The following is an 11434-nucleotide window of genomic DNA, read 5'->3' on the forward strand; positions in this document are numbered from 1 at the left end:
AGATTCCAATGATCAAATCTTTTTCTGCTATGATCACTTACTATCAACTCAATTTAACTTATTATTTATTAAAAGACTATAAACAAAGACAAAAAAGACTACCCTCAAAGACCTTATGTTCTTTTCCCAAATTTTTGTTAATACTCTCTGTTTATTCTGTGGGGCTAAGTTGTTTTGCATTTCTTATCATGATTAACTGCAGAATCAAATATAAACCTCTCTATTTGACATTCAAAATATTTCTCTACCTGGACCCCTCCTGCCTTTCCTAACTTCTTATATCTTACTCCCTTCTATGTATTTTGTGATCCAATGACACTGGTCTGATTGCTGTCCCCATGTAAGACATTCCATCTACCATTCCTGGCCTTTGCATGGATTGTTGCCCCTTGCTAGGAATTCTTTCCTCTCACATCTCTCATTCCTCACCTCCCTGACTTCCATCAAGTCCCGCTTACCTTCTGCAAGTAGCCTTTCCCCATGCTCCGTAGGCTCAGGGCCTTCCCTCTGAAATGTGCCCTCTGAGACAAGCTTCAATTGTTTTCTATCTTTTGTTTGTGCAAGATTGTTTGCATGTCACCTCCCCTATTAGAGCTCCTCTAAGGGCAGAGACTTGATTTTTTTTGCTTCTGTGTATCCCCAATGCTTATCATGGTGCTTACACATAATAGATGCTTAGTGCTTATTGACTAATTGATTAATCTTGACTACACAAAGATCAGAAGAACTTTTGGAATTCTGATTTTAGTCTTCTGGATGACTCTGTACTTTTACATTCCATTCTTTTAGGTGCCTACCTGCTTAGTTAACCCTGCTTAGTAAAAAGAGCTACTGACATATTATTTGATTTTGCTGTTCTATCATGTCCATCTCTTCATGAGCCCATTTGGAGTTTTCTTAGCAAAGATACTGAAATGATGTGCCATTTTCTTCTCCAGCTCATTTTACAGATGAGAAACTGAGGAGAACATGGTTAAGGGACTTGACCAGAGTCACACAACTAGCTAGTAAGTATCTGAGGCTAGATTTGAACCCTCGAAGATGAGTGTTCCTGATTCCAAGCCCAGTGCTCTATCCACTGCACAAGGCCTTGTTACTTTCTAGTTATATGTACCTTGCTTTGAGAAAGAAGGACAAGCAAAAATCTGTAAGTAGAAGTAGCTATCCTCTAGAGACCCAAGTGGCTGGTTCCAACTGGACAATTCTCCAAAACCAAATCCATCATCCAAAACCAAAAGTTAGGGTTAAGTCATGTGAAGAATTCACAATGGCCATTCTCTGGCAAAAGATAGATTTATTTGGGGGAACAAATTACAGGATGAGAGGATACAATAGACACCAGGAATGGTAAATATGAAATACAGTGGGATTGCATATGAAAGACAAGTTCTCAGTGGAACTCACGATTACCCAGTGGAAAAGGAGCACCCTTGAGGTTGAGGTATATTCTTAGCTGGCAGGCTAAATCCTGAAAGGGACTGGCACCTAAAAGAGATAGTAAGCTGTAAGGAGGAGAAGTGGGGTTGGGAAGCATGGTGGAGTTGGAGAGGGCTAAGGAGACAGACACCAGGAGACAGAGTGCGGATAGTAGACTGACCCAAAGAAGGGCAGTGAATGTAATATGGCCATAAATAGATTTATAGGGAAAATTTAACCTCAGGTATATGAACTGGGATTTCTGATAGGACATGGCCAAATAAGACTACCCAAGACCCCTAAAGAGGGTGGGCTTTAGGAATTTTATTTAATTCTGATTTCTGACTGGATGACCTCCCCAGAGGGTGGAACCACACAGCTAAACTGATCTCTATCAGTGCCTTCTCTCTGCCTGCCTCAGGTTTCAGTTCTTCAGTTTCTCTCTGCCCAACACATCAGCCATTCAGAACCTCATCACTCCCTCCCTCCCTCCCTCCTTTCCTTCTTTTTTTCTTTCTTCCTCCCTCCCTTTCTTCCTTTCTTCTTTCCTTCCTTCCTTCTTTCTTCCCTGCCTTCTTTCCTCCCTCCTTCCCTTCCTTCCTTCCTTTCTCCTTCTCACTTCTCCCTCTATTTACATAGCTGTATGATCCTGGGCAAGTCACTTATCCCTAATTGCCTTGGTTCCTCATCTGTAAAATGTACTGGAGAAGAAAATGGCAAACGCCTCTAGTACCTTCTCCTGGAAAACTCCAAATGGGCTCATGAAGAGTCAAATATGACTGAACAGCAAAATGGCTTTAACAAATTAGGCAGAGGAAGTGTGTATAGAACTAGAAAGAGATCACTGCCTTTAATGGCACCACCACCCTTGTACTCCCTGTGCCACATTTAACAAACTCTCCAGGTTGTATCTGCTTGGGATAGTGGCAGCCTGCAGCATCTTGCACACAGTAGGCACTGACAAAAATTCTTGTCAACTGACTAAAATATGAAAATGTCAAACAGTGGGAAATGTCTGCTCCCTTTTTCAGGACTCTGCAAGACATCAGTGCTAATAGCAAGCAATAGCTGGAAAGTCAGCTCTTTAGTTGAAAATTTCCCACCTCAGCCTTGCATTTTACTAATGAGATCTCTTCCAAGAGAGATTCACAGGATTGTCAAAGAATTCCAGTAGGTGGTTCAATGAAAAGTCCTCTCTCCCCTTATATTTGCATTTCATCCATTAAGTCTTATCTGACTATTCAGATCTGTAGTCATCTATTCCTCTTATGAGCTCCCATGGTGTTTTCATAGTCAGTACTCCACCATTTATAAATTAATTGATTTGTGAAAGTTAGCTGCCCTCGCTAGACCACAAGCTCTAAGCTTAGAAGGAAGCAAGGGAAGCATGTCAGGGATTTTCAGCAACTATATTATCTAGTCCTTTTTTCTTCCCATAGCACCTACTAAAAGACTAGAATTAGAACTGTGCTTAATTCATAGTGGATGATTCTGTAATGAACCCCAAAGAGAAAAAATAATTTTAATTCTGATTGTACCTTTCATTGTCCATTCATTGAGTCGAACAGTTATAAACCCAGTAGATAAAACAAAGTGACTGACACTCAAGGGAAGGCAATCAGATTCCATTGATTTCAAATTCCTCATTTGAAAATGAGAGTACTGAATTAGATAGTCTCTGAGGTCCCTTCTAGTGCCAGATCTATAATGCTTTTAACATCAAAAGTTGCTTTTAGAGGAAAAATCATTGGATTTGGCATTTTAAAAAAATACTTGACTTCTCAAGGAGGGGAAAAAGGAAGAAAGGGAATTTGGAACTCAAAAATTATTTTTAAAAGTGAATTTTTTAAAAATTGTTTTTGTATGTAATTGAAAAAAAATTTTTAAAAAGTCAAACTAGGTAGGGATCTCAGCTCTTTTTTTTCTTTTGTGATCTTGGACAACTCACTTCACTTTCCTGGGTTTCAATTTTTCCATCTGGAAAATGAAGATAACAGATTCGTTTACATGTAATTTTTATGCATAGTTTTCAACATTCACCTTTGCAAAACCTTGTGTTCTAAATTCTTCTCCTTCTCTCCTCCCCATCCCCATTCCCAAGATAGCAAGCAATTTGATATAGATTAAATATGTACAATTCTTTGTAAACATTTCCAAAAGTGAAGGGGGAAAAAAAAAAGCAAGAGAAAAAAAAAACCAAGCAAACAACAACAAAAAGTGAAAATAGTATGCTTTGATCCACATTAAGTCTCCATAGTTCTTTCTCTGGAAGTAGATGGCACTTTCTATATCTATTGGAATTGCCTTGAATCACCCTATTGTTGAAAAGAGCCAAGTCCACCACGTTTATCATTACATAATCTGGTTATTGCTGCGTTCAATGTTCTCTTGGTTCTGCTCACTTCACTCAGTATCAGTGAATGTAAATCCAGGTTTTTCTGGAATCAGCCTGCAATTAGATAATTTTTTATGTCTCTTCTGACCCTAAATTCTGCTGTCCTACGGTAAGGAAAATTTCACTAGCAAGCTCTTTATCAAGTACCATCAACAATATATAATTGATATGTAATGAAGAAGAAAACAATAAAGAAGAAATAACTCTGGACCAAGAAGCCTGGACTTATTCAGATTTTTTAAGCACTTACTATGTCCTATCTCAGAAACTATCTATGTGAACTTGAGCAAATCGTAAATCTCAGGAACTTGTCAAATTCTTGACTGGTTATTTTAAAGGGCTCTACAGGGGTTAGAGAAATATGGAGAAATTCATAGTGTTATTATTTCTTAATCCTGCTTCTCTGAGTGGATGAGAAGGAGCAAAGTACATATCTCATCAAAGTACCCCTTCCTTTTTAGAATCATTTCTTCTAAAATCTGCCCTTATGGCCAGAAGCAATAGCAGTCCACCTACTTAGTACCTGATTTTTTCTAGAATGACAGACACTATTCACCTTTGAGATTTTCAACAGCCTCCTTGACACAAATACCCAAAGCCTTCTGGAAGATCAACAGCAAAGATAATATTTGCCTCTCTCTATTTCTTCTTAGATGAAGCTTTCTTCATTTTTGTACTTCTAAAAGGTTAGGACCTTTAGTTAAAGTGCATGCTGTGGAAGAATAAGATACACTTGATAGAATCTTAAAGGTTCACTGATAATACATTGAGGAGCAAACACTGCCACACCTAAAGCTAATTATAAATCTCCTTGGGCATTCTGATTGACAATGAAAGAGATGATGATTAGTCATTCATAATTCTTATACATCAATTGAAATTTTTCAAAATGTTTTCCATGTATTATCTCATTGTGCTTGACAATGATTCTGTAAGGTTTCTTGGCAAGGAAACTAAGAGCCAGAAAGACCTCAGTCAAAATATGGGCTCAGATATTTCTTAGTTGTGTGACCCTGAGTAAGTTATTTAACTTAATGCTTGTGTCAGTTTTCTCATCTATAAAATGGATATTATAATAATAATACCTATCTCTATTGTGAGGCTCAAAGGAGATAATAAGTGTAAAGTACTAGCACATAGTAAGTGCTATATAATTGTTAGCTATTTATTTTTACTTAAGATAGGTACTAGAGGTATTTTCAGAATAACCATTTTACAGATAAGGAAACCAAGGCTTACAATAGTTAAGTGATTTACCCATGGTCCCATTGCTAATAAAGGAAAGACATCAATATGGCTAGTTACATTATACACCATTACATGATAATCATATAAGAGAGTCATATAAAATTATATCTGAAGTCCAAAGTAGAAATTTCACCAATGGGGAAAAAGGGAAAACTTCCTAGAGGAATTGATATTAGTACTGACATCAGTATGAATTGGGATTTAAAGTGTAAAATGAGTTTGTATAGAGCAGGTACACTCAAAACTCCTCAAAAAGTTCCTGGGACTCTAGGGACAAGGTGACTTATTGTTTGGGTACTGCTGGGCTAACCACTAAGTGGTACTTTGGTTATTTTCCCCATTTGGATGGAGTTGGATAGGGCAGTATTAAAGCTCATAATTCTACAAAAAATTAAATTGGTGTCCAGTAAAGGACAGGAAAAAAACATATCCTCTCTTGGTCTCAAAGGTCATGGTCAAAACCAGGCAAACTGTTACTTTGGTCCCTAGTAATTGTGCTTCAATTATCTTTCCTTTCTTTGAGTAGATGACCATGTGAGCTTGAAAAATCTATAGATTATCCAATGAGAGTAACATTGTCTACCAGAGCAAGTAGTCATACCTGTAGTGACGGCAATCAAAGCAGACCAGTGGCAAAAGAAATATTTACGATGAAGAGAGAAGCCACGAGGAAGAAGATCCAAGCCACACTTGTTCCTTTAAGGAGACCAAGCCACAAGCCATAATTTTTACTGGAATTAGCATCATTCATGGGATGTCACAGTAGAATGTTGTTAGCAATCTGAAGAGTATGAGAATGGGGAACCAGATTTCTTAAGTAGAGGTCAGGTTTTCCCAGGAACCTGGTAAAAAAAAAAAAAAAAAAAGAGAGAGAGTTTAATATAGGACTGAGAATGAAAGAAAACTTCCGTTCCTATAATCCTAGCACTAGTTCCACTATATTCTAGATGAGAAAAGGATAATGGTCACTCAACTAGCAAAGAAAGAGATGAATGTAAATGGCTAGTATTGAATAAGTCCATGAACAGCAAGAGTTCCATCCAGCTATCACTTGAAACCTACTCTCCATAAGGGCTGAACAATTCAAAGCATTGGCTTATAGTCTCCCTTAATAATTTTTGAAAGACATACTAGGGATCAATTTAGAATAATCCTGATGGAAAATGCATGTGACAGAAATAAAACATCACAATTATGTTATTTACAACTCTGTTTTGACAAGTACCTTTGCTATTGATAATTTCTGTTATTGATGACCCTGTTATGATAGATATCTTGTTATTGCTACTTAAGGTGAATTGAAAGGCCAAAGTATGATCTATGCATTAATCTTAGAAGGTATCTATAGTGTCACCTGGAGATAGTTGTTGTTAAAGAAACACTAGTTTAAAGAGTATTTAAATCCTGGCACTCAGATTAATAAATGGAGATTGCAAAGCATATCTTCTGCCTGGCCTTGGATATTCATTCACACTCTTGGTATTCACTGGAGCTGGACTCCAACAGATGAAGGAAGGGCTTTTGCAGCCTGTCCATTTTGGAATCTGGATGAGTTGTCTTCATACCCTTAAACTCAATTCCCAGAGGAAAGGACATCAGGAGCTGAGATCCAGTTCAAGCTAAGTTTGTTTACAAGGAAAGGTCCCAAGGTGGAGACTTAGGGTGGGTCTTAGTTCAATTAAATGGAGTAAATATTTTAAAAGTAGGAATAAAGGGTCATTACTACATTTCTAGGACTATTTAGAGGAAGTTATAGGTTTTATACATTTTGTATTCACATTTTCTGTCAATGGTAACTAGTCCCTTAAGGACATCAGGACTGCTTTCATCCCCTCCACTCAGCTATATGCCTATAGAAAGTGCCATTGGAAAAAAGAAAAGAAAGGAAGGAAGGAAGGAAGGAAGGAAGGAAGGAAGGAAGGAAGGAAGGAAGGAAGGAAGGAAGGAAGGAAGGAAGGAAGGAAGGAAGGAAGGAAGGAAGGAAGGAAGGAAAGGAGGGAGAGAGGGAAGGAGGGAGGGAGGGAGGAAAAGAGTCCATCTCAGGGGCTATTCCACCAGAGCTCCATTGCAAGAAACCATGAGAAGTGGCTCTATTGCTCCATCTCCACCTCATCCTATCCCTATCAGATCTTACCAGGGTTACATAAGTAATAGCTGAAACAATTATCTAGATTCTTTACATTTTCTCACCTCAAACTCTTCCCCCCTCAAGTTCTCAAACTGCTGAATTCTGACTTCTCTTTGGAGGATATTTCTCTAGTTTTTAAACCATTTAGTAGCCTTCTTGTCACCCTGCCAAGCCCTCCAGGAAGATGAATGGCAGAGATTTTTTCCTCTCTCAGTCCAGTCATTCCCTCTATAGAAACTGCTTTGAAAGCTATTAAGAAAAAAAAAAAAAGTGACAGGGAGGTCATAAACCAGACCTGAGCTGAACCCCAGCTGATACCACCTACAAAATAGAGGAAGAGATTAAGTTTAGTTTGTGACCCCATACAACCCAACTGAGTGTATGATCTTAAAGAAGTTATGTTTTGGAAAGTGTGTCACTCTCATTAAATCAAAGCTCCCCTAGAGGGGAAATCTTGTTTTCCTAGGAAAGATGCTAAAAGGAGATGGTTTTCTATACTCATTTTTTATGGAAAACTTTCTGGAATGAATTACATACTTCCCTGCCTTCTTAAACAAAGTATATTGAACATAACTTGAGCTTTTAATAATGGTGCAGGGTCAGTAGGATGCAGAGATGTTTCCTTCCACTCTAAATAACCCCAGTGTTATACTTTTTTTGTGGCTTTATGTTTTGTTTTATTTTATTTTTTAAAAAAATTATCTTAAATATTTAGAAAAATCAATACAATAAACTAAACCTGTCATAACTATTTTAAATGAATTTTAACAAATAAATGGCATATTTAGTTTCTATCAGCTTAATTTTTCTATTCATACCCGTTCTCTTTATCTCTAAATGTGGTCATAGTTTTTCTATTTTAGTCTCATTCTTTTTTTCAATGTACATTATTTCATAAAGATCTAAAGATATTTCATTTATGAATCAGTCAACAAACATTTACTAAATACCTACTATTTGAAAGGTAATACAATGAGGATATAAAATTTTAAAAGATGAAATAATCACTGCTCTCAAGGAATTTATATTCTATTGGGGGAGATAACACACATATAGAAAGAATAAATACAAAATAAATTGAAAGTAGTTGTGGAGGAAAGTATTCACATTTTGAGGAATTAGGAGAGATTTGAGGTTAGAGAATATAAAAGATTCTATGAAGCAAGTTTGTGGCTGAAGATAGGTGGTGGAAGTGGGCCTGAGGAGAGTTCATTTGAGGCAGGGAAGATAACATATGCAAAGGTATAAAGTTGGAAGGTGGAGTACCATGTGTTTGGATCAGCGAGGCAGTTTGGCTAGGAATACTCCTTACTTTCTATAATCTATGAAAATATATTCTATGGTATATGGGAAGGAGAATAATATACAATGAAACTGGAAAGATAGAGGGAGATCAGGCTTATGGACTTTACAAGACAAAGGATTTTACATTTTACATTGGAGCATTTATTGAATAAAAGAATGTCATGATAATATCTGATCTTAAGAAAAAGCATTTTGACAGCTGTTTGGCCAGTGGAATGGAATGGGGAAAAAGTTAAGATCTCCAATTAATCCATTGTAATAGTTTAGGTGAGAGGTGATGAGGGTCTGCAATAAGGGAGAGCTGTGTAATTTGAGAGAAGGGGGCAAAAATGATAGATAGTAAGGAAGTAGAAATGGCAAAGTTTGACAACTGATTGATTATTTGGCTGAAAGGAGTGTGACCCCAAAACCTAAGTGACTTCCTCTTATTTAGCACATATTCCCAGGATGTAATTTTTGGTTACTGTATGATACAGTTTGCAAATGATGCCCCTATAAGCTTTGAGACAGTCTGTATATGACTTCTAGATTCCCCTTTCAATCTTGTTTCCTATTATTGTTCTTTTATACTGGCTACTCCTAAACTTACTAGATTCACTGGAAGGGAGATGGGATGGTCACTAAACAAGATGCAATGTTAACATGACCATATTGTTATCATTATAGAAAGTGTATACCTGGATCTGTTTACTGAGTATCAATTTATATACATTTTCCCAGGTTTCTCTACAAGCATCTCAATTTCTTATAACGCAATAATATTGACTTATCCATCTCTTCCCCATTTTATGAACATCTCTTCAGAATCCTATTCTTTACTACCTCAGGAAAAAAAAAAACAAAAAAAAAAACCTAGTTTAAATAGACTCCCTTTGTGTCTGCTGGTGATAATAGGGCTCTGGGAGACTACAAGCATCATCTCACCATACTAGAATGTAAACCATTTATCCTTGTTAGTCCTTTATTCATTCTACCTACCATTTTGTGTTTCTCTTCATTCCTCTATATGAACTTCAAACTTTCTATGTAATTATGTTTTTTTTTTTTTTTTAAACAAGAATGCTTGGAAATCCTCTGTTTCATTAAAGATCCATTCTTTTCCTTATAGCCTTATACTCAATATTGCCACATAAGTTATTCTTGGCTATAAAACTATCTCCTTTGTCTTCTGAAATTGTGTATTACAAGTTCTCTTTTGGCTGTCAAATCATTCACAATCCTGAATGTGGCTCTTTTGCACTTGAATTCTTTCTTTCTGGCTGCTTCTATTATTTTTTCTTTGACCTAGAAACTCTATGATGGCCCTGGGAGGTTTAAATTTTGAAATCAGTAGATTTTTTTCCCCTTTTTCTATTTTGACCTGTAATTCTAAGAGACCTAGGTGGTTTTCTTTTATTATTTCTTAAAATATGATACCTAAGTTCTTTTTTAGATCATAGTGTTCAGATAGTCCAGTGATTCTTTAAAAAATATTTTTTTTTCCTCAATCTGTTTTCCAAGTCAATTAGTTTTCTTCTTGCCCTGGTGCATAGCTTCTCCCTGAGTGCTGGAGTGTTCCACTCTTAACTTGCTTCTGGTAATAATACCAGTGTCTGAAAATCTCTCTGTCTTTCTATGCTGAACTGGGCTGTACAAATGACTCACTCTAACTTTTTCTCTATTTCCTCGTTAGAATTCAGTCTGGTGCATTTTCTAGAGTTGTATGAAGGAGTTTGTAGAGGGGAGATTGGCTGTACAACTTTCTGTAACTCTACCATCTTGGCTCCATCTCCTTTTGGTAATAGTTAATTAAGTAATATAAGGTCAGGGAAAGTAACAGGTGGTAAAAATTTGCTAGCCATTGGGGTAATGCTGGGCACCAGATAAAGATTGCCAAAATGAATGTCACAGAATCCCAAGCTCTTATTGTTTGTCTTTTCCTGGAGTGAAGAAGGAAGAAAAGAAGGAAGGACTTTTTAATCTACTGTGTCTAGGCATTTGATGCTCACAGCAATCCTAGCAGAGAGTTCCTATTATAATCCTTACTTTAAAGTTAAAGAAACTGGATAAATATAGGTTGAGTAATTTGCCCAGGGTCACACAGCTTGTAAGTATCTGAGGCTAGATTGAATTCATCTTTCTGACTTTCTGACTGATGGTTCAGTCATTATCCACTAGAATTACCTGTCTTTAGGAATGAGGAACAGTTTTGTAGGGGAAGAAGATACATATTCCTCGTAATTTCTTTTTTAATCATATTACTTTATTCTTTTGCAATTATTACTGAAATATATTTAATAAATTTTTCTATGATTTGATACTTAGATTGCTTCCAGTTTTTGCAATTATAAATAATATCATTATTTAGAAATCTGAACAGAGAGCTCTTGTTTTTATTGTGAATTTAAAATATTTTAAATAATGGAATTATGGAATCAAAGTTTGTGATTAGTGCTGCATTTTTTCCTTTTCTCTACAAAGATTATACAAGTTTGCAATTCCACCAGTAATGAATAAGTGTATCCTTTTCTTCACCTGCCAGCATTCGATCTTGTTGTTTTCAATTATTTTTTTCTCATTTTGATGGTTGTGAGTTGGTACCTAAAAGTTGTTTCTCTAATGCATGTCCATGGATTGTGTGCAGTCTTGGTACTCTAGGGAACATGATAGTCCATGATTACAGGCTTTGGCAGCAGATATCAGCTTGCAATCATTAAAAGGACTATAATTTTTCAAATGTAACATAGCTTAATTTCCTTCTCCTAATTGCAGCACAAGAACCTGTCTCTTTCCTCTGTTCATAGGGCTACTTTTGCCTAAAATAGTGATAATGGGTGTTTGGAATCAATATAAATATTAAATCCAAATTCTCATCAAATCTTTGTTAGTATACATATTGATTAGATACATCAATTTTCCAAATGCACCCTAAAGAGAAAGAAATGCTTTTAACCTGATATGTT

This window comes from Sminthopsis crassicaudata, chromosome 2, assembly GCF_048593235.1.
Source record: "Sminthopsis crassicaudata isolate SCR6 chromosome 2, ASM4859323v1, whole genome shotgun sequence".
NCBI lineage: Eukaryota > Metazoa > Chordata > Mammalia > Dasyuromorphia > Dasyuridae > Sminthopsis > Sminthopsis crassicaudata.